The following is a 24,541-nucleotide window of genomic DNA, read 5'->3' as shown; positions in this document are numbered from 1 at the left end:
TGGGGTCATAGGGCAGTTGCGGTGGTCGTTGTGTCGCCGTGTCTTCTGGTCGGGGCTTGGGGCGGGGCGGTGGAGAGCGGCGGCGTCGGGGCATACCTGGCAGGCGGGGGAAGCGCCGGAAGGTGCGAAGCCGTGAGCTCTCCACAGAAGACCTCGGCGTACAGCAGGCTCCAAAGCTCCGGGACCGGGATGAAGAAGGTACCCCGCACCTTACACCAAATGTTACGTGACGGCAAGCGATGAAGAAAGGACTGCATGACCGATGGCGATGATAAGATTTAATGTCTGCGAGCCTAGCACGAGCGCTCCTGCCCATGCCACTGCCCGCTTCGACGTCTTCTAGTCCGTCACAGTAGTATTAGTTGATGGAGACGACGATGTGCAGTATGCACAGCGCGAGTGTGTATATTAGTTCGGTGTTAGTATTAGTTGAAGAAGACAATGATGTGCAATGCACAGCGAGACAGTTGCCGCCTGTGTCTTGGCCAATCCCCCGCAGTGGGTACGCGCCATTATCTAGAGGACAACAACAACAACAACAGCAAGTGTGTTGCAGTTTATCACGAGGCGGGATCGGCTGCGGCGATAGCATATGCTAGTACGGTAGAGACGGTACGTCGGTTCTGGCTGGTACGCAATAGGAAATTGTATCAGTTTATGCATCGTATTCTCGTTAAGGTTGATTGGTTTACGTCTTTCGAGTGTTGTTTTCCTTTCAAAGTTTGGTCTCTTACTGTTTTTTAGATTTCTGGTATATACGTTCGTTCTTGTTTGACCTTGCTGCAATTTTACAAGTCTTATATTGTCACTTTTATGGCCGTTTACAACTTTTGTGACGTCGGCTGCAGCTCTTATGTTATGCCTAATGCGTGCTTTCCGAAGAAAAAAAAAAGAAACAGAAACTCGCCTTTCTGGCGCTGTTAGTTAGGAACAACATAGCAAGATTACAAGTAAAATTTCACAGTAAGCAGGTATGAGGGAATAAAGCGTGTAACTTAACAGCAATCTTTTCCCCCCAGTTAATCTTACTGAGCGAGTTCAAGTAATTAGCGGCCCGCGACTCCACAGTGAGTCCATTTAAGCAATGTGATGGCGTCATTTGCGAATTCTATTTCCTAAGCAGCTTTGTGGGTGTTTCTAATATCAGTGTTGTTACGGAGGTTAGTTTAACGACAACGCGCTGTAGCGAAAACTTCACCAGGTAAAGAGTTCGGTGTAGCAATAAGTGAACATTTGAAAACAGTTTTCAAAGTAAAGACAATGACGGGTCATGCAAAGGGACAGGAAAAAGTATTTGGGGGTTGCATCACAAAACATGCAATAAAAATGTGGTAGGGTTTTAACGTAGCTAAAACGAGGCGACGTGCGAAAGCATGTGTTTAGCATGGTTGGCTCATGCTCTTGATTTTGCTTGGTCGTCTGCACGTCTGGCGACGATATTACTTCGATAGTAGTATTAGTTGATGAAGACGACGACGTGCAATGCACAGCGCCAGAGTGTGTTATACAAGAGGCTGCGGCGATAGCATAGTGGTCTCGTAGAGAGTTCTGCGAAGTGGAAAGCGGATACCTTTGCGCTACCGCGGGATCGAAACCCAGTCGCGGCAATGTTTATGTTATTCATTTAAACTCACATGGCCAATTCTATTTGAGGTTTCAGTGGTGAAACGGGTTTTGCAGATTTGGTCGTGAGGTAGAGGTTTCGCTTAAAAAAAAAATTAATAAAGCCGACAGACGCGCAAAACATGCAGTTCTGTTGCAGTTCTGCAATAGTACTCCGCGCACTTCCCTGCTGGCTACTACAATGGTCTCAGTAAGGCTTTGCAAGTTTGTATTTGGCTTTAATTAACCGACGCGTGGTGTTACTCCTCGCGACAAAAGCACATGCGTTTCTTCCGGGACGCTGACATAAACGCTTCCTGAGGGCTCTCCTAATTCAATTACATTACATTGGTTTTTCTGCTGCGCATGTTATACAGGTCTGTTTTTCCTTTCCCTCCTAAACACCCCTTATAGTAGCGTATCGGGAATTTTGTGGAGAGAAAAGAGGCTCGCATGGCGTTGTTTCTATTGTATTCGAGATGTTGGGCATTAGGCATAATGAAAAAGGGCGAGAAAGTTAGAAGGAGTGTAAACAAGTCTCACTTAAAAAGTGGAAAAAATTCTCGATAAAGTGATTATCATGTGCCCACTTGCGATAGTCGCCTGCAACGTCCCATCGCAGGCCTACCTTCCTAAGAGCGTCGCCTCACGTAGGCTGTAGCCGGGCAAATCCACAGCAAGTGTCTTTCGTCACACAAGCTTTGCGCAGCACCACAATGGGGAGACTTGTCAGTCACTTCTAAACGTTTGCAAATCACAGTTGTGAATTTTACTCCGTACTTTTGCCCCTACGCTGCCGCACTCAGTCCCGGCCTTTAGAAAACATGCCGTGAATAACGTCAGCTTCGTGTGTCTTTTTACTTCCATTCTAAAATTAAGCGCCCGAAGTGCTACAGGTCATGTTTTATTACCAACGTCGCAATAAAGCGCATTTTACTTCCCGGCAATACGGCGCAAAATCTGCCTACCTTTGCAGCACATTCTGAGCAAACATATCAGTTTTAGCATAACACGGGATGCTCTTGCAGCCTGAGCATGCGGTTTATGCTCTGAAGGTTTTTCTCTCAATGCAGTTTGTGCGTAGGTTGTCAATGTTTATCAGAAAATGAACTGTGCGCTGCGCAGATAGGGACACGTGGCAGGGGTAAATAAATTAATGCTGCCGTGGACCCACAGCCAAGATCCAGGTAGCCGCGGAGTGCATGAAAATGACACGCGAACCTCTGAGGCGTAATGAACCCATATTTCACACACGTGAGACACACAGAAATTAAGAGGCAGGTCCGTTTGCCGCCAAGCCTCGCGGTGTAAACGCCGCATTGATACTGCAAATTTCATTAAGGGCTCCTGGAGGTGCGATGATGGCAATACCTTAGCGGTAAATGTATTCACGCTGTGAATTGCGTAATGAGGTATGAGAAGAATGGCTGAACCAGTGAGGAGGCTTTAAGAGTGTGCGGTCCTTACTTTATTTCTTGTGCGGTTACCGGTAGTGTTGAAATAAAAAAAAATCGCGTGCGCAGGTGCTTTGCTTTCAAGACTGCCAAATGATCATATTATACAGGGAAGCTTTTGGTTCTCTTTTTTCAGGGTCTGAGAGCGTTTCCCAATTAACTGAAACCACCGCGTGGTGCCTTTCGGCAAGCCTTCTGAATAATGCGTATTTTTCAAACGTGACACCATTTTGCACGATTAATGATGGAAATGTTATAAAATGTCATTGTCGACAGCTACTCCCCAAGGGGTTTATTTTTGGGATCTTTTGCAACGAACAATGAAGAAGGGTTTCCCCTAGATTAGCATGGCTTTCGATATTTAAGCACTGATAACGAGGACGGAGTTCCATTTGATTTAATTATGCTCAAGGGTCTCCACTGTATATGGCGCTCCAGAATGGCTGGCTATCACTGTGACAGGGATCCACGCCCCGCCCGAATGTATTTCAGAGAGACTATGAACTGGTTTGTCGAAACACAAAAAGCGGTTGCGGAACCTCCCTACTGGCTTGTTGTCGTTGCGGGAGTTTTAATGTGACCAAGCCAGCCTGACGCTGGCTGAGTATGACATTCCAATACGTACATTGTCTTGTGGTATTCGCCTTGTGATTTGTCTGTTCTTTTCGTGAAATGGTAGTTTCCAAAGCAAGGAAATAAAGAAAAAAAAGGATCGAGCGTGAAGTTTCTCTGCCACGCGACTTAACTGAATGTCTTTCAGGCAAAAGAAAAAAAATATAACCCTCTAGCTGCACGGCGTAATGAATTAAGCCATATTATTACCAAAGCGACCGAGCCTCCTCAGAGTCAGGCACCGAGCTCGAAGAGCTTCTTCGTAGTGGCTCGCCGCCCTGCTCCTGGAGGCCAACGTGAAGCAGGTCGCTATTTTTCCCTGAGGACTAAAACAAACTCCCGCAGGGACCGACCGCGACTCGACAAGAAGGAAATGGGCGCGGCCCAATCTCTCCGCGCAGTCCGGCCGAGCCACGCTGGGTGCGACCGGAGACAGGGAAAGCACTCTGCCGCTTGTCGGAACCCGTTGCGACGCCCGATGAACAGGAAATGGTGGTGGCCGTGGCGTGTCATCTCATGGCTCGACGATTCGGGTCGCGTGTGCCGGGGTGGTGCGGAAAAATGCGAGCATTCAAAAGATGCCCTTTGTTTCCTTGCCAGTCTGCTTTCTACTTTCGCTCTCGGCACCTGCACGGTCTATAGATTGAAAAGAAGACGTAGGTCTCCTCATGCAAACAGCTCACTTGTATGTGTGCCACGGTGGGCGAAGGAAGCATAATGTAGGAGAAATACGTTGAATCAGGACTTTGGTCTGGGCTAGTACTGCATTGTGTGTTCTCCGTCGCGCTGGATTAATCTTTTGTTAAATGATGGCGTGGTTGGCCTTCGCTAACGACTTGATATGGCCGCTATTCCTGATTGGGAGTATGTTACGAGTAAGAAATCATCGCATCGACGGTGCTCTACGCCTTTGTACTGTAGGGAGCGTGACTGGTCACGCAGTGTTTTAACCGCGTTTCATTTTGTACAAACTTTGCGTAATTCTACCTCTGGCTATTCAAAGATTTTGCTGTGTCATTTCATGTTTCTGTGGTTGTATGAGCTGACCTTTAATGAGCATTGCATGAAATTTTGAGTGAGGGGAAGGCATGAAAGAAAATCCGTAATAGTATTCAGTGATCGGTCAGAAATCAGTGAGCAACCAGTAACCAGCGAAAAGAATCAACTCAATCGCTTTGTTTCGATTAACTAACCGTTGATAAATCTTGCTTTGCATTTGCGTAAAATACCACTTGCCCAGTTGAACGAATAAAAAAAGCGGGAAAAAAAAAGGGGACACCCGGGTTTGAACCGGGGACCTCTCGATCTGCAGTCGAATGCTCTACCACTGAGCTACATCCCCTTTTTTTCCTTATTGCATTTTCACAACGGGTACAAAGAAGTAAATTTGTCAGCAACACTTGCACTGACACGGCAGGTTAAAATTTTTTCAGTTCAACCAAGTCATCCAACACATTTAACCAAGTTGGCTGATCAGATCCCCGCACGGATCCGGTACGCACTTGATGCTGTACTTCTAAGTGAAGCAAGCGGTGGTGGCTCTGTGATTGGGATGAGGGAGACTGTAAGTTAGTTGTTTGTTTCTAAGCTGCATAATTAAAAGCACAACAATAAAGAAACAGAAGTTGCACTGAAATATTAATTCAAATGCGAACCTAACAAATGAATACAGATTACAAAAAGAGAAAGTCTTAAGACCATAATCCACAAAGGAATGGCGGTTGAAAAGGAAGAAAAGACACTTAGATGTTAAGTCCTAATAAGAATACGAGCCTAGCGAATGAACATAATTTGCTGAAAAAAAATCTGTAACACATACAGCGCGGAGAAATGACGGTTGAGAAAGAAAAAATAGACAATGTCACTAAGAGGAGCGACAACACAGACGCAATCTCCTCGAAGGGTCGGGTGTCTGACGTTTCTTTCTTATCGACCCATCAGATGAATGTGACGCAACAGAACACCGACCGCAGTCTCCTACGTTTCGTCTTTGCTCAGAGCCTGAACAAAACAAATCAAGAAACAAACTAAGCCCTTAAACGAAGACGCTGGAAGCACCAGCATTTTGCCGGCCAGGGACTGTTCCCCGCTCGCGGCCTGCCTCCATCCGCCGTCCAGCTCCGAACGCACAAACCGAGGAGCGCGCAAGGATTTGCAGCTCCCAAAAGAGCCACCTCGGCAGGTAGTGCACGCGAAACGTGGGCCGTCGGCTGGCATCAGTTAAGCCGAAAGGGAAGCGCGGACCTGACGTTCGCTCAAGAGCGGCTTGGGCGAACACTCGAGACGGGGAAGATTAACCGGATGGAGCGAACCCGGCCGCGCTTCGGCTACGCCTCATTTTCATGGAGGGCTCCCCGAAGACAAATTGCGTTAGCTCTGTGACTTTTTGCGCCTTCCCTTCCGGCGCGTGGCTCCTCGGCGGTTAGTCCGAGTTGTCGGTGCGATCTTTGCAAGATTCAGAGGCACTTCGCAGCTTCGAGTCGAATCCCCGGCAATGCGAGCAGAGCCTACTCGTATCTAAAGGTCAACGGTGACGTACGAAGACTAATTCTGGAAAAGAAAGAAAAAGATGAGAGTGCGTTAAGCACTGTTAGTGTTTAAATGTCTAATGGAAGCGCTGTGAGCCGCCTGCGACACGACTGCAGTCTCAAGTTAAAAATAAAGTCTCGATAAAGAGGAAACCGGAGCTCAGAGGCATTAGTTTGAACGTCCCCTTTGGTAGGAAGCCTTAGAAAAGGTAGAAGGCCCGGTAATCTCGTTCACTGCGGCGAGGTGGTTTTGTAAGAGGCTGAAGCGAGTCGTGTAGGAATAAGCCGGATGTGCACCAAGTCCTCGCATGCAATTTCGTTGCGCTCTTCTTTAGAGAAGCTTCCGTTAGGTGCCCGTTTCATAACAGGATAAACGTGCCTTCCATGCCAACTTTCGCAGCGCCCCTATGGCTTTAGTAGCAGCTCACCCCTTCTAACTGGCAAAACGCACGGTTGAAGAGGGAGCTGATATACACGTGTTTCGTTATCAGCCAACCCCTTGATCATCACCTCATTTTCCACTGCCGCTTAGTTATTAACACGGCGTTTGCAAATTCGAACCTTTCTCCCGTTACATGCGAACACGATCTTGAATACAGTAGTCGACACCGATACCCATATCGAGGCATGACGGGTGCACGTGTACCTCCCATAGATATTTTTTTTTTGCGACCGCGCAGCCTTCGGCAGCGAATGTTTGAAGAAAACTGTACCCTTCGGCAGCGAATGTTTGAAGAAAACTGTACCCTCTACCGAACGAACGCATACCTGCACGTTGGGGAAAAAAATTAGAAGCTTTCCATTATTCGATGGCAAAAAAATTGTACTCTACTACTGCTTATTCAATATGCGTCACACACTACCATCGCGATGCACAAAACTAAAGGTGCGAAAAGCGCTCTGAAACACCGCTGCTATGCTGGCGTATGTGGTTTTTCTTCCCTTTTCCCGGCGTTCTACAAAAGCTTCACGGCCTCCACGCTATGCATGTGACCATTGCAAGTACTTAGCGCGCATGGGTGTTCAAAGTTAGACATTCAGGATTTTTAAAGAGAAACGGTGCGCAGTGCACGCAAGCCGTTTTGTACGAATGTTATGGGCCAGACGCAGACAGGATAATGGATGCCGTCAATCGTCTAATTGACTGAAGTCAATTAATGAGCCTTTTAGTCACTGCTGCTCCCGTGAATGCTTGTACTGGTAGCTTAGAGGCGGTCATATTCCTTGACTATCAAACTTACAGAGAACGCTCATAGCCCGCCAGTCTTGTAAGATATTCGCCTGTGAATTTTCAACTGAATCTGCATAAATACGCATGCAAGGCGGCGACAATTGGAGAAACACTCCTATCAGTGTGATGCAGCACTTGCGAAAGGCATTTCGTTGATATCGCTGGCTTGAAGTGAAAGGGGGAAGTTATCAGCTTCACTTATGGCTCTACGCCATTGGCAAACGAAACACCATACGCAGCTGCTGCGTCACAGAGCGAGGAGTGCTGCTAAGATCGTCGCCGTCTTGCACACGCAATTATGCTCATGCAGTAGGAAATTTAGGGGCGAATATCTTGTAACACTGGCGAGCTTAGAGAATTCTACCACATGGAGTAATTTAGGAATACGAGCGCCTCTGTGTTTGCAATATAAGCATGCACGATAAGTGCGGTGAATAAAAACTTCTATAATTTTTGCTAATTAGCAGATGGACGACGGTTGTACTCTCCCTTTGCGTCTGCCTGGTCCCATAAGATAATGCAAAGATGGCTTTCGTGTACTGCTCATTGTTTTTCGGTATTATAAAACGAATTTTGAACGCCCTCTGCAGCGAGTAACTAACTCAAGAAATCTGACGAATCCCTAGCCAGACGTGTGCTTGGCTTGTATCTAAAAGAGGACGAGCACACGAAGCAAAACAGGCAGGAGAGAGAGCCGACTGTGCAGACAAGCGCACGCTACTAATGTTTCATCGGACAGTGCTTCTTAGCCCATCCGACAGACGGACTCGCAACGTAATCAGAGTATCCGGTAGAACGTTCCCGCTTCAACGGTTGTCGCTCATTTTCTGCATTTCACTTCGCAGCAGCGTTGTCACGTAGCGCGTCGACGTATGTACTCATGTCTGTGGTGAGCGTAGCAAACGGTAGAAAGCGTTCACAAAAAACTCCCAGGCTAGAGAAATTGAGCGGAGTGAAATGCTAGGTGCGTGGTGTCAGCGTGGCATCATCGGTGTGTGGGATGCACTGCGGCGCGCTAGAGTCGGCGCTCCTGTCTATCTTCCTCCTTGAATACGCCTATGAGTTATTCCTTTTATGGGTAGCTCGCCATTGGTATGTAGTCATTCTGTGGGTGGGCGCCTCCCGGGAACCTTTTTTACACAGAACTATGAATCATGCTAGTTGCTCACTAAGGTTGAATGTAAAAATTCTAAAGGCTCTGTTTTGTTTACGCATTTAGTCTTTGGTTGCGACCTCACACCACACGAGCAAGTTATGCAATCTGTCGTCTAAATGCCACGGGGGGCTCGAACCTGAACAGAGAGAAGAACGATGAGACCGGCGTACAGCCGTTTTGTGACCGATACTAAAAACTCTTCTCTCGCCATAAAATCCCCACCAGTGCGCTAAGAAAATGCAGCGAAGACGTCTGTTTTCTTGACTTCGGCTGCGAAACTGGAGCAGCAGCAACCGCAGCATGTGCACCGAGTGCTTGTCGCCCATCTACTGCGCTCATGCGTTCGCGGTCTTCGCCGCGCCGCAAATGCCGACGGTGACTGACCATAAAATGAAGGTCAAGAACTCAGTTCATCCGGCGTCCCCTTGCGAAAGCCAGCATGTTCGGCGCAACGGACGCGTTGCTGTTGTCGCACGTCGGCTCTACGTGGCGCATATGGCGCGCGTGTGGGCGATGGGGCCATCAGAGGAGTGCATCGTCTTCGCAACCACCAGTTGACGCAGCGCGCTTGACCGGACTGCGATAAGAAGCTACCGAACGGCCGGGCGCGGCCTTTCGCGAGAGCGGCCAGATTTCCCCTCGTACTGGGCGGGCAGGGTGCACCGCTTTGCTGCGCGCTGCCGCCATGCTTCGATCGAATCCCTCCTGATTGCCGAGCTTATTATTCGCCGCATGCGGACTGCAATTATGCGTTCAATCAAGAGGGTCCCGTGTCGCCTCCACAAACCGCTCGTTGTTCGGGGATGACTGTTCTGTTTAACGAGTGCCTATAAGAACGCAATCAACGAATCAAGTGATCCAGTCGCAGCCGGGGATGGGCCCAGTGACTTGTTTGCAGTGGCACCCCCGCAAGGCTCAGCAGCCCAGCTCACCGCGCTTATCGGGGCGAGAAGAGTGCAGCCCTCAGCGGCGAATCCGAGAGCTTGCGTCGCAGTGCAGTGCGCTTCAATGGCTCTCGACTGTGGGCACATGCCCGCGGTACCCAAACCAGGAGATTTCGTTCGGTTAGCGACCTCAAGTACGAGTAGATAATTGCTTTGTCGCACACTGCCTTCGCAGTTCCCCCGCTCGTTTTCACGAACATGTTTTTGAAATAACATTGGTTCAAGATTTTTTTTTTTGCCGACGTGCTTCACAGCAGTCTAGGTGCCTTTGTGATAGAGATCATCGAAGCGCCGTCGGTGCGGAACGCCCGGTTTCTTTCGTGAACAAAGGTTCGCTTCGAGGCGAGAGAGCCTTCTAAATCACCGTGCGCCATGTGTCGCTGCTTGCTGTTCTGAGTTTTCATTGTTGCGTTCGTTTTCGATTACTTGAAACACATGAAGCGAGGATGGAAGGCGAGAAATAGTGCTGAAACTACTGCGGCGAAACCTCGAACCGACTGCGAAATGTTAATCAGGTATAGCGGCCGGGCGAGAGCTACATGCTCCGCTGCCCGCTGAAAAACGATTTCAGACAGCGGGACAGCCGAAGTTTCTTAATCCATCTTGGGGGACAATTTTTACCTTGATAAATGCAGCGGCTGTGATTGCTTTTTGCGACCGTTTCTAATTTTGAGCTCTTGTTGGGCACTTTACACAAAGTATCGGAACGTTTGAAGATTCACTTGTGTGAAAAAAAAAGGAAAACATTCCGGGAGCCAAGTTGATTACCTTTTTCCGTAGGCAATAACGCGACGACGGCGAGAAGATAATTAGTCTGCAACTATAATCGTTTCTTTTTATTTTTTCCTTCGCTGGCTTTCTCACCCGCGGAACGAAAAGTGTCAGAAAATGGCTTTCCGCGCGAGATCGAAAGCCGTGATTGAATGATTAACCTAGCTGGAGAAATTAACAGTGCAGTGCTACAAAAAAAAAAAAAACGGCATAAATAGGAAGCAAACCAGCGGAAACAACACAGGACGGGCGCTAATTAGCAAATGAATTTTGTTCAGGAAGAAACAACTTGAACGTACGGCTGGCCAATATATATGTACTGATATTTTTGGTTAGCTAAGAACGCGCCTGATTTCAATAGTAATGACGTGACTTGCTTTCGAGTAACAATATACCCGATTAAACGACGTGCATGGTGTAAAAATGTTCTTCTCATTGGCCTTACTGAATCAGTCTCGACATTACTTTTTTTGCTCGTTAAAGTCATATTTTTCTTCATGAGGTGTACATACCAAACTATTTTAATTTGACTAAAATTCATTATAAAATATATAGAAGCGGAAACACGGATATTCGAATTAGGCAGCTGAGTCCGCGGAGCTGCACTGTGGTCTACAGCCGTGACCTTCCCAAGCTGAATAGCAAATTTCTTTGATCACATAATCGCCCCTTATCTTCATCTTTTTTTTTTTCTGTTATCAGTGTTCGTTTTGCTTTCTGTTGAGCACCTGATACTCGAGGTTCTCACTGCTGAGTACCTAATGCAGCTATCGTTATCCATTGTTCGCTTGGGCACAAAGTCGGGGTGTCTTTAGTCTACAGCACTGCAGGAGAATTTCCAACTGCTGCGTTAAAATGCGACTACCTATAAAATGCCGTGAGAAATACATCCCAACCGGCGCAATAGTCTGCGGACTGCTCTAGTGTTAGAAATGGCTAAGTTGAATGTCTTGCAGCTTCCCCAGCAGCACGGTTCAGCTATGCTCAGGTTCAGAGACGCGGCTCACTGCAGACCGAGCGCTCAGAAGAGGAACTCCCCCATTGGAGAAACTCGCGAGGCGGCGCTTATGGAGAACTTCAAAGAAATGGCTCGATTCTTCGATTGCTCTCTAAGCAGCGGCGACTGCTGTAGGCTGGAACGTTCGCAGTATGCGCTTTTACGTGCGGAATCGGAATAAATGCCAGGTAAAAGCGAAGCCGGATCGTTTCGACGGGAGTGCCCTCGCAAACGACGGCGCACGTGCGAGCCTTCCATGGGAACTGGGCAGCTGCAAGGCGAGATCCGCTAATTGTCCGCTTCTCGGGTGATCAGGATCTTCTTCCAGCCGAGAGGCGGATCCTGATCGCGGGCACGCAAGGTTGCTTTATCGGCTTATGCAGGCGGCGAATGCGCGTTTCGCTCCAAAAACCGACTGAAGGTTAAGTGCTGCTATATTCCGGGGATAGAAAACTGCGATGAGCAGCTGAAGGCGTAGGAGCTTAGCAAAGGCGGAGTCCAGAAGCCGTTCCTTGCACTCTAACCGCACTTGAATGACGCCAGCGTGCTTGGAAACAAGCGTAGGAGCATTTCGGTGCGGAAGCACTACTTCACGAGGTCTGACCGGCTCAGAGAGTTTGTGTAAAGCGTGACCTTGATGATGACCTTGCCGTGGCTGGGATTCGAACCCGCGGCGGCGCGAACATATCAGCTACGCTGGCCACTGCACGAGAGCACTAGGCTATCGCCCCAGCCTATGACGCCTCGTGTTAAACTGCAACACCCACTCTCGCGCTGTGCATTGCTCATCGTCGTCTTCGTCGACTGATACTACTATCGAACTAATATCGTCGCCAGATGGGCTGGCAACCCAGCAAAGCAAAGCAAAACCATGAGCCAATCAGGCTAAACACACGCTTTCGCACGCCTACTCGGTTTAACTATGTTAAAACCAGCCAAAAAGACAGGGACAAAGGAGAGACGAGGCACACACAACGACTGGACTATCAACTGTGCTTTATTGAAAAAACAGCCAGTCTCCAAGAAAACCCAACAGAGCATGCGCAACTCAACGGCACCGCAAAACCAGCCCAAAAAATCAAGAAACGCGATCTCCTAAGATAGTCAAACTGCGGTGTCAACGGGACAAGTAACCTAATTCTTTCTGCATCAACGTGATAGAAGCCGTGCTAACACAGTTATCTCCATGATTGCTAATGTGAAATGCTTCGAGGATTTCCCGCTCAACCTTATCCTTGCCTCTACCGAGAAAGGTAACATTGGAAAACAACGGGTAGCACCCGCAATCGCGGCAATGGCGAGGCAAGTTTGCTCCGTCAGCAGGAGTCAGAGAGTTATGGTGCTCTCGTAGCCTTTCATTTATACACCGGCCAGTTTGACCGATGTAAACTTTTTCGCATGTCAGCGGTATCTTATAAACCACCCGTGTCGCACAAGGAACATAGCAGTTTTGATGCCGCGTCGAACAAACAGGTGGTCTAGTTCTGCCACGCGCGACACGTGAACAAAGGCTTGAAAGTTTGCAAGGAGCAGAAAAGACAACATTGACACCTTGTCTTGCAGCAACTTTTTTGATATTGTGGGAAGCCCCATGCACATAAGGCATCACCTCAAATTTTCTTCTTTCAGCCCTAGTAGGGTCAGCCACCTTTTCGTCACGGCTCTTAATTCTTTGCAGCAACGACTCTGCCACAGCATTCAAAAGCGGTTTTGGGAAACCGGCCTCTTGCAAACGCTTAACCTGGTTGTCGAAACTTGACTTCATGCTATGGTGGCAACTCTTCTGCAGAGCATTGCGAAAACAGCTCATGGCAATCCCTCTCTTGACGACTTTTGAGTGTGCAGACGAGTACGGTAATAAAGCCTTCTTACTCCTAGGTAAAAAACACCAGCATACATGGCCATCGTCACGAAAAGTTAGTTGAAGTTCTAAAAAACGAATCGACTGGTTAGCGGGTAGTTCAAAGGTAAAAGAAAGGGAGCTTGAGCAAGCTTTAAAATCTTCTAAGACATTTTCTACAACCTCATGCAAGGAGTCAGTCGGTGAAAGATTTAACATTATCAAGAAATCGTCAACATATCTAAAAACTTTGCACACTCGTTTGTCAAGAAAAGAGCCTAAAAGTGTGTTGTCAAACTTTGCTAAAAAAATTTGGCACAAGATAGGAGCTACGCTAGCACCAATACAGATTCCTTTTTTCTGTATGAACAGACCGCCCTTAAAATCTACAAGGGTAGATGAAAGATAAGTAGTTAACAGTTCTAAGAACGCATCGACGGAGATGCCACAAGCATTTTGGAAGGCAACTAGGCCGTTCTGTTCAATCACTTCACGCACTGCAACAAAAAGTTCGTCATGAGGGATGCTGTAAAACAAGTCTTCGATGTCAATAGAAAACCCAGCGTTGGCTCCGGGAATGCCGTCGCTGAGAACTTCAACCACAGCAGCTGCGCTTGCAACGTAGCAGGGGTCCTGCACATCAAGGGACTGCAGGTGTCGCTGCAAATACTGGCCCACTAACTTTTGCCAGGTGTCAGCCTCGGTCACAATGGCCCTCAAAGGGCCATTGTGACCGAGGCTGACACCTGGCAAAAGTTGTGTGTGCCTCGTCTCTCCTTTGTCCCTGTCTTTTTGGCTGGTTTTTCTTAAGTATAATGTACCAACTAACCCAGATTTCAACTCTTCTGCAAAACTTTTCTTCTTCTCTGGGTATCTTTTTAAGTGTGCAGTCTCCGGAAAATCAGGCAATGGTTTGCGCCAGCGCAATTGCTTTCATCACCTGCCGAGCGCGTGCCCTGTCTCATTGCCTTAAGGTGAATTCGGCGCCCAAAGAGCTCGTTGCCTTCTTTGGCCTCCTAGAGCCATCTTCGGGGCATTGGAAGCGGATAGCCAAAATTTGGAAATCCGAGTGCTGGAGACAGGTGAGACTCCTACATGACTGGCTTCGAGTTTTGTGCCTCACCGGACGTAGCGAACACCTTGGGGTTCGATGCCTTCAAGAACACCGTCGCATCGCAGACCAAGCTACTGAGGTGTACTGGAATCAGCTTCGGCGGGAATTGCCAAGAAAGGAACAGTCAAAAGTGCACAGAGGCTCTGTTACCTATCTGGAAGGAACGTCAGTACCTAAGGCAATTGATGACCTACTACAGAATGGGCCCAAGTACAGTATGGAGCCTCGTGTCAGCAGACATGAGCTCCTTGCTACTGTACATCGTGTGGCAGAGAAAGCCGAGATAGACGAGAAGCAGAGGTGTTTGTCTGAAGGCATCGACGTCTTAAGCAAGATAGACAGTAAACAACAAAGGCACATGGACCCTGCTCTTCACCAAGTGGTGGACCATTTCATCGAAAACAAATTGACACTTCTTCAAGCGGACAAGGAAGGAGGGTTTGTGGTTCTTCCTACGAGCACGTTTGGTGATAAGGCTTTGGCAGCCGTACACAAGAATTTCCTCCCTACGAAACGCAAGCCTTCAAAACTGAAGACCACAGCCGTGAGACTCCTAGAAGCCAACAACTTGGATAATCTGGCTCAGAAGGTGAAGAATTGCAAAGGTAATCGCCTCCAAATCTTTTTCTCCGCAAAAACGCACAAGACGGACTGCCCTTTGAGGGCCATTGTGACCGAGGCTGACACCTGGCAAAAGTTAGTGGGCCAGTATTTGCAGCGACACCTGCAGTCCCTTGATGTGCAGGACCCCTGCTACGTTGCAAGCGCAGCTGCTGTGGTTGAAGTTCTCAGCGACGGCATTCCCGGAGCCAACGCTGGGTTTTCTATTGACATCGAAGACTTGTTTTACAGCATCCCTCATGACGAACTTTTTGTTGCAGTGCGTGAAGTGATTGAACAGAACGGCCTAGTTGCCTTCCAAAATGCTTGTGGCATCTCCGTCGATGCGTTCTTAGAACTGTTAACTACTTATCTTTCATCTACCCTTGTAGATTTTAAGGGCGGTCTGTTCATACAGAAAAAAGGAATCTGTATTGGTGCTAGCGTAGCTCCTATCTTGTGCCAAATTTTTTTAGCAAAGTTTGACAACACACTTTTAGGCTCTTTTCTTGACAAACGAGTGTGCAAAGTTTTTAGATATGTTGACGATTTCTTGATAATGTTAAATCTTTCACCGACTGACTCCTTGCATGAGGTTGTAGAAAATGTCTTAGAAGATTTTAAAGCTTGCTCAAGCTCCCTTTCTTTTACCTTTGAACTACCCGCTAACCAGTCGATTCGTTTTTTAGAACTTCAACTAACTTTTCGTGACGATGGCCATGTATGCTGGTGTTTTTTACCTAGGAGTAAGAAGGCTTTATTACCGTACTCGTCTGCACACTCAAAAGTCGTCAAGAGAGGGATTGCCATGAGCTGTTTTCGCAATGCTCTGCAGAAGAGTTGCCACCATAGCATGAAGTCAAGTTTCGACAACCAGGTTAAGCGTTTGCAAGAGGCCGGTTTCCCAAAACCGCTTTTGAATGCTGTGGCAGAGTCGTTGCTGCAAAGAATTAAGAGCCGTGACGAAAAGGTGGCTGACCCTACTAGGGCTGAAAGAAGAAAATTTGAGGTGATGCCTTATGTGCATGGGGCTTCCCACAATATCAAAAAAGTTGCTGCAAGACAAGGTGTCAATGTTGTCTTTTCTGCTCCTTGCAAACTTTCAAGCCTTTGTTCACGTGTCGCGCGTGGCAGAACTAGACCACCTGTTTGTTCGACGCGGCATCAAAACTGCTATGTTCCTTGTGCGACACGGGTGGTTTATAAGATACCGCTGACATGCGAAAAAGTTTACATCGGTCAAACTGGCCGGTGTATAAATGAAAGGCTACGAGAGCACCATAACTCTCTGACTCCTGCTGACGGAGCAAACTTGCCTCGCCATTGCCGCGATTGCGGGTGCTACCCGTTGTTTTCCAATGTTACCTTTCTCGGTAGAGGCAAGGATAAGGTTGAGCGGGAAATCCTCGAAGCATTTCACATTAGCAATCATGGAGATAACTGTGTTAGCACGGCTTCTATCACGTTGATGCAGAAAGAATTAGGTTACTTGTCCCGTTGACACCGCAGTTTGACTATCTTAGGAGATCGCGTTTCTTGATTTTTTGGGCTGGTTTTGCGGTGCCGTTGAGTTGCGCATGCTCTGTTGGGTTTTCTTGGAGACTGGCTGTTTTTTCAATAAAGCACAGTTGATAGTTCCAGTCGTTGTGTGTGCCTCGTCTCTCCTTTGTCCCTGTCTTTTTGGCTGGTTTTTCTTAAGTATAATGTACCAACTAACCCAGATTTCAACTCTTCTATGTTAAAACCCTAGGTCTGTTTTTTTTTTCTTTTTTTTTTTTGGCATGTGAAAAGACTAGTCACTGCTGATTTTCTCTTGGTGAGACTATCTCCTGCTTGGCCTCTTAATATCGCAAACCTCTCGCCTAACAAAATCTGCGGAACTATTTGTCGCCTTGCGACAGCGAATATAATTATTTCATAAGCCTGCCTCACCCCGAGAGAGATTGTTTTTGGTAATAATTCTCACAGCTTCAGTGCGACCATGCCGAATCCTTTGTATGCGCGTCTTACTTTGTCATGTCCAACATTACTGGACAAAAATATTGAGTACTGAAATATTGTAAGGTGCTGCTATGGAAATAGTGAAGGTAATAATCCATTCTTCTGGTGCGTAGTAAAATATTTCTTTTAAAGTTTTTCCTTCGCTCGCATCGATCAGTTTAGATTCCCACAGAAAACCAATGCGGAACGTCTATAGTTGATAGCAAAAACGTTTATATATAAAAAATGTAAGCCTGCCGAGGGGAGATCTGAGGATATATTTAATTGTTGTAGTGAAATCTTATAATTTATGAAAAAAATGCTTTTGTTCAGAATTGTTGGGTATGAGAACTTCTGCACTTAGTAAAATTGTCACTAATGGCGCAGCGGGCGCAGTCGAGAGCTTTCCTTCTTGTTACTTGGCAGGGATTTTTTTTGGCCAACTTCCGTCATTGTGGAATTCGAAGTATTTGTCTATCTCTTACTGTGCATGCTGCATAATAATAATAAAAAAAGAAAAATGAAGCTGGGTTGTTTGTGAGAAACAGTTTTTTTCTTTTCCCTGAAGCGCCATTTTGAGAATATTATAGTAGCCTTTCATCTGTCTAGCTACCTACATTTTATGACGATGCTCGCGGGTTTAAGCAGAAGAAAATTAATTACAAATCAAAGATACACTTTTTGTAACAAACTGACGCGCTCCATTGCAAGGAAGCGTTCTCGTATTTCTGGGTAGTTTCTCTTTACTTCATTTGTGCCCTTTTGGACGTTTTTATTCGCCCGCTATCCCTCTTCGTTGTACGGAAATCCGTGCGTTCTTTCACCTTTCTCGGTTTTCCCTATGTGGTGCTTCGTTTTGTTCTGCCCACGCCGAGGTCTATTCGTGAGTGCGAGAAGTCCGCGCGCTGTGTGCTCGAGGTGAGGAATGAAAGGAACACGACGCCCGCTGCGATAGGTCGCTCGCCGGATTGAGAGCCCGCCGGGGGCCAAAGGTCGAGAGTTGAGATGTTCGGGACCACCGAGACAACAAGGTGCGGCCGGAGAGAGCGCGGATCGACAGCCGGGTCTTCTTCTCTGCTGATGCTTTTCCTTCACGCCGGTCTTGAGCGAACCGCGAGCTGCGCTTGTACGCTTATGTCGTTCGTGTCGTCAACGTTTCTGTGTGAGAGTTTTTCCTTCCTACGTCGCTGCCATCATGCTTTCTTCCTCAAACCTCGGATAGAAAATTTAATAATCTATTTTCTGCGTCCCGGACGTCAGCGAATGTTTGTCTTCCGTGACGCCCTCCGGGAAGCTTTTAAATTCTCAAGCAGCGTTCCAGCCAGATAAAATGACACAGAGACAAAAAGAGCGGTTATTTAAAGCCACAAAATAATTGTTTACCAGTACTGGGATCCCATCGTTGTCTCTTGAAAAGCAATATGTTGCGCGCGGAGCTTATTTTTCTGTCGATAGTTTGTGTTTGGGCTAGTTGGTGCGAGATCAGGTTTTGAAAAACAGTGCAGACACGAGACGTAAAATGAGAACGATTTGGAGAGTGCCATCGCTTTTTCTAGCTCCAGCAGCCTTTGATATGTTTTATAACGTAAACATGAGAATTTCGATTTTCTCCGTGTTGTTTGCGGAAAAAGAGAATAATGGGATTATCCATTTTGTTCTTAGGACATCCCTACACAGAAGAGCGCACAATCATGAACCAGTGCAGCACCATAAATAAGTGCATTGACATCATATTCCTACTGGTGGAAAGAGAGAACCGATTATTGGAACTGAGTCCGTAAAGTACAAAGCTATCTGAGATATCGTCACATCACTCTTACAGTAAAGGAAATCCTTCACATAAACTGACCTCTAACAAAGTGCAGTGTTCCAGAGGTAGTTCTGGGCTGCATGAACACCTGAAAAGCTTTAAAATGAGGTCTTAGGTACATTTGGTTTTGGTACGCAAGAAATGTTCTCGTTTTTCTGGCTCCTTGACTGTGACTGTCCTCTCGCCGCCCGTCGCGATTGCTTGGCGCCAGCCGATGCTCAGCCTTTATGAAAGTGTCGCTTTGATAATGCGGCCCCGGTTTTACTTCCATAGATCTATTTGGACATCGCCCGCTTAGCCATTCACGAACTTCGACTGAGCTAACTGACGTGAATTTTGCAATTCACGTTTAAAATTCTAGGACCCAGATCTGAAGCTCCGGCTTCCATCAGGCCTACCACGACGTGAAGAAACTTTGCTGTGTCGCCTCTGGCTTGGTGTAGGTTTCACCAACCATTACTCTTTCTTAATCGGTATGGCCGGTAGCCCTGCATGTGCCATCTGCGGGTATGACGAGACTATAACCCACATTCTTTTTGACTGCCCTGCCTACAGCGCCGAAAGGCAGTCTCTCAGCCATGCACTGGAGCGCCTAGATCCACGCCCACTGACGAAAATGAAGATTCTCGGCCACTGGCCGCGGCGATCGTCGGCGGTGAAGGCCTCCAAGGCACTGCTCCGCTTCTTGCGAACTTCTGGCCTGCACGATAAGCTGTGACATCAACGAACATGTACTTTTCAGAGTGACTTCAATTTTCTGCTACTCTCTTTTCTCTTTCATTTTTTATCCCCTCACTCCTTTCCCCTCGTGTAGGGTAGCAAACCGATTATTCTTCCGGTTAACCTCCCTGCCTTTCCTCTTCTATCTCCTCCTCCTCCCCCTCGTCTCAGCTGAGGTAGCCTCGAGAGGCGTGAATTCTATGGCTGAAAGAAATGCATTATGATGCGTCTCACCCGAGCGAGAAATCCGGCGATATACTTTTTGCGTACTCGCAATTGCATGCCTTCATGTGCAAGAAAACGCCGATAGCGTGAAACCAGGAATAAAAACACGAATAAAGACCTCCGCTGTTTCAAATGTCAGTCATTTTTAGGCGAAAAAAAAGAACAAACGAATTTCTCAGGCTTTGCGCTTTGTGCTTCGACGGCGCACGCTGGACATAGGTAGTTCCTATAAGCGCGAGTGTCTGATCAGCGTCGCTTAGGAAATGGGCGGGCCCTCGGCGCTCCCCTTTCCTGGCTGTAATTTTTACCGACGCTTCATTGGGCCAGGGTTTTTCCTGCGGAGAAGCACGTCTCTAGCATGAGCAAAGCGCGACTTGCGAGCCAGTGCTCGTTACGCATCATTGCGACTCGGCAGAGCTGCCCCCATCCCGACCCGTTTAGCGAAAAGTGGCTAAACTCGCTGCCAGCATTGCGCGAGGTGCTCGCTCCGCAGTTGCTCATTACAGCCGAGGGTGCCTGCAGAAGGGACAGAGAGAGACAGACAGAGAAGAAAAAAGAAGAAACGAAGGCAAATATTTGCTGCTGCGCTGCAGATAGCGAGATCCAGTGAGCTGTCCGCGTCCCTTCGTCGTCGCGAGGCCTCTTCGGTATCACAATCGATCTCCCGCAGGAAGGTTTGCTCCTTCATTTCCTGTCTTGAGGCGAAGCCCGCCCCGCGCCGCTACGGGACACGTACGGCGCTGTGCGAACAACAACACGCTTCGACCCGCACCGCCTCCGCCGCCTCCGCTGCTGCCTGTGCCGTTGCGTGGCACTTGCGGGCTGCCGGCGGAGCTCTGTTATTGGAAGCCACTGCTCACAGATTGGCAGCCTGCCGCGGTACAAATGTGTCCTGTGCCTGGGACCTGCATCTGGCTTCTAACAACTCGATCTGTCGCTAAGGGAGCGGTGCACGTGCCGCCGAGGAGTGTGCAGTGATAACTCTACGTGCGAAAAGAGATACGTGCGAGCGCCGTTCAGCGCCGCCGATGTTTGTTTGGGCGCCCCGTTATGCGTGCGTTGTGCAAACAGAAATGTTTGTTCGCTGGCAGGCAGGCATCCGAATGTGGGTACTGCGTGCTCGCACTGACTATGCGATGGTTCGGAAGAAGGCGACCCTACATGAGGAAACGTGGCCTTTCAAGAACTGTCGATGGAACGCTGCATTTCAGTACAGCGCTCCTTTGCCCGTTGAGAGTAATCCGCCTATACTTATTAAAAAAGAGGAGACTTAAAGCTAAGAAGGCTTTTGAATACAGCGTACTTTACAAAAACAGCGCACGAAGCTCAGAAATCCGGGAAGACCTCCTCGCAGTGGACGTCGGGAGTCGTGGTACTTGCACTGGCACTACCCTCGCGGGTCGTCCAATGAACGCTGGCGAGGGGTGGCGTGATTGCATTAGGCGGTTGCATCACGGCGAAGTTAGGCCAGCCAGCGCTCTTGAGGGGGCACGGCACACAAACCTAGATGAGCCGTCCCACTTCTGGCGAGCAAACGCATCATTCAGGGCGGCACCGCAGGCAGTGCTCATCGGCACGAGCCGCATTTTGCGAAATGCCCGCTAGCGTGGCTTGCGCGCTCCAGCATTCCCTGGAAGGGACGAAGAGGCCGGCGTCTCAGCTCATCGACCGTCAGGGTAACATGCGAGGACCGAGCGGGCCTTGCAGTGCATAGCAAACAGCATCAGCGAGCGAGATGGACGCCTACACAAGTGGCAGCAGAGACCCTGAGCGGACACGAAAAAGGCACTGAAAACGCGACCTCGTCTTCCTTGCAACCGGAGGAAATGAAATATTTATTTTTATTTGAGCCCATCTGTTCATAGCAGCTGTCGCGCCGACTAAGCGATGACGACGGCATGGCCGGGCATTGACCAATTAGACAATCATGGGAACCTATGTGACGATAACATTAGAAAAAAGTGTGAAACGCGAAAGCATTGGACACTTCGCACCGTCTCTATGTTGATGTGTAAGAACTGTGTGTGCGCGCGTGCGTGCGTGCGTGCGTTCGTTCGTTCGTGCGTGCGTGCGTGCGTGCGTGCGCGCGCGCGTGTGTGTGTGTGTGTGTGTGTGTGCGTGCGAGTGTGTGTGTGTGTGCGTGTGTGTGTGTGTGTGTGCGCGTGTGCGTGCGTGCGTGTGGAACCGTTACAAATAGCGTTCTTCGTTCACATTTACGTCCAAACATGTGTGGCGATGCCCTTCTTGCCCTTTTACTTTTAAGCGCGAAACACTACTCCAGACGTACCAACCTCGAGCAAGAATCTTGTCATCTTGTGTTGTGCTCCGAACTAACTCGACTGACCCGAGTAACTCTGGCAAGCTCGGGTTAGTTCGGTGGAGCGTCGCGCAAGTGGTTGCATGAGAAGGGCAACATGGGTCGCACAATCCCTACCAGTGGCTGTGCCAGGAACAGTCACCTGTCAGTGCAGTGGAGCATCGCTTAACCGCTGCGCCACTGCGCTGGTAGTGATATGAGGGCTCGTCGCCATCTATGAATGACCAATTCTGCACATATGGGCATTAACCACTATAGCTATCGCGTCATACCATTAAGGCGGAGCTTAAGTGTACCCTACAATTGAAGAATGAACACCTGCTTTCGCACGTGTGTTCGGTTTAACTACGTTAAATTCCTACCACTTATGTTCTTTATGATTTTCAACCGCCCTTGATCCTGATCTCTTTATAACTGAGTTCCTTCATAACTGAGCAGTCCCGTCACATCCCTAGCACACCGCCTCATTCAACTAGCACACTGAGATGACGATTTTTAGCGAACCGCACCAGGTGAAAAGGCCACCCGTCCGCAAAAATAAGGGGCTCAGATCCTCCACTCGCGGACGAAGCCTTCAGTTTCCGGCGCTGTCCAAACACGGCTCGTCCTTCCGTGCGAGCAAACACGGCGCGGGTTTACATTTCATCGCACAACTGTCCCCAGAGCAAAGGGTGGAATTCAAAGCACGTGCTTGGGCCACGCTAGAGAAAAAAAACAACTAATAAGTGGTAACTCACGAATGCACATGACGTGGGCCTTGTCGCGGCTCCAAGAGTGAAGCGGGCGCGGAGCTTCGACATCATCTTCGTGCCGCGGATCGCTTCGGTGTAAATCACTGTTTGTATGTTTGTATTCACTTTTTTTTGCGTCCGCCGTTAGAATTAGGACTAACGGACACGTCAACACTCTGAGTGCTGCTTTGCATAAATAAAGAGTCGTCAAGATGCTGTGTTTATGGTTCCAGGATGAAACGGTAGCCTTGATTTAACGCAAACAAGAGCCACGCATCGGCGGTTCTTTCTATCTGCAGAATCCAGCACACGTATTTAGCGGGTTGCGTCGGTGGAGGTGGTGTGCAGGGTAATATCTGTGTGCTGAGTAGATGACTAAGCTTGCATTAGCGTCTCAATACATTCCGCAATATATTCCGTGGAGTTTTCATAATGAAAGAAGAAGCTCACTGATGTAGTCCTGCAGGACCTGCAAGCTCTAAAAGACTGCTGTGCCGTCTACGGCTGGAGCGACTGACAAAATACGAGAAGACCATTTAACGATCGGCGTGGTTTGGTTATATTGGTAGTTCATTAACTCATCCTAGAAGCCCTGAATAAAGGTGACTGATGGGGAGCTACTTTGAAGCGAGCGCACACGCACGCGCAGGAGAAAAATAATACTATCGGGGCCAAAATAGTGTGACGATTCCAGTCTATTTCCACTTCTTTTCACCGTTCGTCGCAGAGTGAAGCACCGCCAACTGCCCGTTTTTGCCTGGATTGGCTACTCAGAGTGACAGACAGTAATAGCCTGAACAGAATCGAAGTGAATGAGCCACTGCGTCACAGCGCACCACAGCGCTTTAATGGCAGAAAAAACATGCAAAGGAAAGCTGCACGTGGTGTGCGCCGTATCCTTTGTGCAGATGATCCGCCCAGTTTTAACTTGACCATGGCATCCCCTGCCGACTACGAACCATTCTTACTTCGCCAACAGAAGTCCGGCATCTTGTGGCTGTTCTGCAAAAATCGGCTTCGTCATTGTCAGGTCTCCCTGCTCTGGCGGCTAACTATGCGATGACCAAGATGCAGACCAGTGACGAATTGGCCTAACGAAGGGAAAGTTTTGTGAACTGAGCTTCGAGCTCCTCATTGAACAGAAGTGGACCAGGAATTCTGGCCGACGGCATGTCGCGAGTCGTGCTAATGGTCGAGAGATGTACCCTGAGGCGGAGTGATATGACGGAACTAAAAGCTCTATTCCGCTTTTTCTTCTTTTTTTTTTTCACGCATTTGTACGCCGCTGCCATTGCCGGGGCGTATCTGTCGATGCGGCGGATGGCAAGAAAGCTGAAGCAAAAGCATCCTCATACTGCCGTAACACTGCACTTAGTCGCCCATACTCGCGCAACCGCCCGCTTTCTCTAGAACTGGTGACTGACTCCCAAGTGAGCACCGTTCTGCGAGCGGAGGCAACAAGCGCCAGCCAAAGGTTGGCAGCGTTGGCAATCGGCGTGCAAATATATCAATAAACGTCTCGTAAGAGTGAAAGTAATCACACCCGCCGGCGCGAAAGTGCAGGGGGTCGGCGGCAGACCGGCTCTCGCAACGCTCTCATCTTTCCTTTGCGGTCGCCTTTTGCCACGACAGACGTCGAAAAAAGCAAAACAGCGACAACAAACGCAGTACATGATGTCCGCCATCCGCCACTTGGCAGCAGCGACGCGCTGCCATCAGTGCTGTCTCTGGTTTCCCTCACAGCGCACAAATGCAAGCAGGGTGGGTGGCTGACTATACGGCATACTGGCTCTGTACTGCTACGAGCCGCGCCAGTGAGGAACAGCGTCGCGACAGCGCGCCGACCAAACGTTCTCTCGCGCCCTCTTCGTCACGTCCGCTGTGCCCATGGGACGTGCTGGCCAGCGAA

General features: G+C 48.5%; 1 non-coding gene and 1 pseudogene across 2 annotated transcripts in view; one reads left to right on the top strand and one right to left on the bottom strand.

Moving 5' to 3' along the window:
* LOC149351409 (synaptotagmin-15-like) overlaps nt 1–24,541 on the top strand; it is a 254,495-nt pseudogene that overhangs the window by 72,969 nt on the left and 156,985 nt on the right. The window lies entirely within an intron of this gene.
* Nucleotides 4,939–5,010, bottom strand: TRNAC-GCA (transfer RNA cysteine (anticodon GCA)). Its single transcript has one exon. It is a non-coding gene; the product is annotated as a tRNA-Cys (tRNA).

This window comes from Amblyomma mixtum, chromosome 3 (assembly GCF_055824585.1).
Source record: "Amblyomma mixtum isolate Tamu chromosome 3, ASM5582458v1, whole genome shotgun sequence".
Lineage (NCBI taxonomy): Eukaryota > Metazoa > Arthropoda > Arachnida > Ixodida > Ixodidae > Amblyomma > Amblyomma mixtum.
The sequence above is the reverse complement of the archived record's forward strand: the minus strand, read 5'-3'. Positions and strand labels throughout refer to the sequence as shown.